Source organism: Phyllostomus hastatus, unplaced genomic scaffold, assembly GCF_019186645.2.
Source record: "Phyllostomus hastatus isolate PE091 unplaced genomic scaffold, TTU_PhHast_1.1 phas_contig_80, whole genome shotgun sequence".
Lineage (NCBI taxonomy): Eukaryota > Metazoa > Chordata > Mammalia > Chiroptera > Phyllostomidae > Phyllostomus > Phyllostomus hastatus.
In genome coordinates this window covers 31,278,513-31,280,747 of record NW_025333960.1, presented here as the reverse complement: position 1 = coordinate 31,280,747, position 2,235 = coordinate 31,278,513, and the positions used below count along the sequence as shown (strand labels likewise).

Sequence of the window (2,235 nt, the reverse complement as noted above, 5' to 3'; positions counted from 1 at the left end):
TCAGAAAAATAAGATAGGTACCCATGCAACAAGAACAGAAAGCTATTGTAAAAGAACAGCCAGAAAATTTAAAAGAGTGCATGAGTATTAAATATGAAATAATCTTAATAAAAAATTAAATAGATTTCTAGAAGATTTATGTAAAAAAACTCTTAGAAGTAGACAAAGGACAATAGATGCAATAAAGAAAGGAAATAATAGAAATATTAGAGCATCCATCAAGGAGGTCCTGTAGTCTCTTAACAGGAATTTCAGTGAAAGAGCTCAGACAGAACAAGGAGGCAATTACAAAGAATAAATGCTAAGATTTCTATAACTAAAGAAGTGAAATTCCAGATGTGAAGGATTCATCAAAAGGTCAAATATCATGAATGAAAAAAGATGTACACTTAGATATATCATCGTGAATCTAAGGCATAAAACTAGACATAAAAACTTTCAGAAGGGGCGAAAACAAGGTCAACACGCGAGGCTAGGAGTCAGGAAAGCATCTGACTTCTCGTCAGCAACACCAGAACCTAGACCACAGTGCAGCTGCAGTTTGCAGCCAGTGTGCCGCAGTCCACTGGGGGGCTTTAGGAACTTTTAAAACATGCAATCCCCTATTATTTCGTCTAGTCAGGGGCACTGACCTCTATTCCCTTTGGTTGTAAAATCAAAAACTGACAACAGCCAACACAACAATAGCTATCTGGTGTAAATAAATCAAAATTATACCTATTTTTTGTCAGATCAACAAAATGCATATATTTTGGGGTGTGCCAAGGAATTTTAATAATTAGTTTATGTGTGCCATGAAGTGAAAAAGGTTGAAAACCGCTGCAGTGGAGCAATGTATTTCCATACTGGAAATCTGTGTCTAGCCAAGTGGTAAGTCAAATATGAAGAGAGGATGAAGACATATTGAGATAGGCAAGCACTCTAAAATTTTACCCCACATTTGTTTTCATGAGAGTTCCTAAGAGGATTTTCACCAAAGCAAGAGAGTAAAACAAAAAGGACATGAGATCCAGGAAGGAGGAGATCATGAGAGGAGAGCAGTGCAGGGGACACTGAGAGGCCAGAGGTGCCGCGTACCTACAGAGAGCCCATCTAAGTCACATAGAGCTGGGGGTCGGGGCCCCCAGAGGGATAGTTTCAAGAAAAAAAAAACAATACTGCTCAGCCACCCAATAGGCGTGACTGTCTAGGACACAGGTGGCAAACACAAGGCCCTCAGGCCGAATCCCACCCTCCACCTTGCTTTATATGGCCTGGCACCTTGTTTCTACCCAGCAGCAGTGCCAAGCTCCTTGTCCCTACTTAAGGAGTGGTTACATTTACACAGTCCTAAAATTACATTCAACCCTTTGAAGGCAACCACAAGGCTGATGTGGCCCCTGGTGAAAATGAGTTTGACACCCGTAAACTCCAGGGTATCTTAGTAGCACCATCAGAAAGTTTGAGGAAGAATCAATGGTATGTATATAGAAATCTAGGCAAACTATAAAGTCTTACAACTTTTAGTTCTTGGAAAAACAAAAAGTTGTTTAAGAAAGGAAATAAGTGCTCGCTTCGGCAGCACATATACTAAAATCGGCAAGATACAGAATAGATTAGCATGGTCTCTGTGCAAGGATGCCATTCAAATTCGCAAAGTGTTCCATTATTTTTACAAGGAAAAGAATTTTTTATTTGTGTGAGATGATGGATATTTACTAAATTTATTATGGAATCCTTTCACAATGCAATGGTCCCCCTCTATCCACGGTTTCACTTTCCATGCCTTCAGTTGCCCATGGTCGATCAAGGTCTGAAAATATCAGATGGAAAATTCCAGAAATAAACTATTCATAAGTTTTAAATTGCATTCTGTTCTGAGTAGCATGATGAAATTTTTCATTGTCCTGCTCCTTCCTAGGACATGAATCATCCCTTTGTCCAGCATATCCACCCTGTATACACTACCTGCCAGTTAGTCAATTAGTAACATCTTGGTTATCAGATCAACTATTGTAGAATGGCAGTGCTTTTGTTCAAGTAACCTTTATTTTACTTAACATTGGCCCCAAAGAACAAGAGTAGTGATGTTGCCAATTTGAATATGTCAAAAAAAAAAAAAACTAACCCATAAGGCACTTCCTTTAAGTGAAAACGTAAGTACAGTTCAATAAGACATTTTGAGTTTTGAGCCTTGGCTGCTGTGGCTCAGTGGGTTAGGTGTCGTCCTGCAAACCTAAAGGTCACTGGTTCTAT

General features: G+C 39.1%; 1 non-coding gene across 1 annotated transcript; it reads left to right on the top strand.

The window, feature by feature from the left end:
- Window positions 1-1,545: 1,545 nt before the first annotated feature.
- LOC123826515 lies at window positions 1,546-1,652 on the top strand. Its single transcript, XR_006787079.1, has one exon. It is a non-coding gene; the product is annotated as a U6 spliceosomal RNA (small nuclear RNA).
- The last annotated feature ends 583 nt before the right edge of the window (window positions 1,653-2,235 follow it).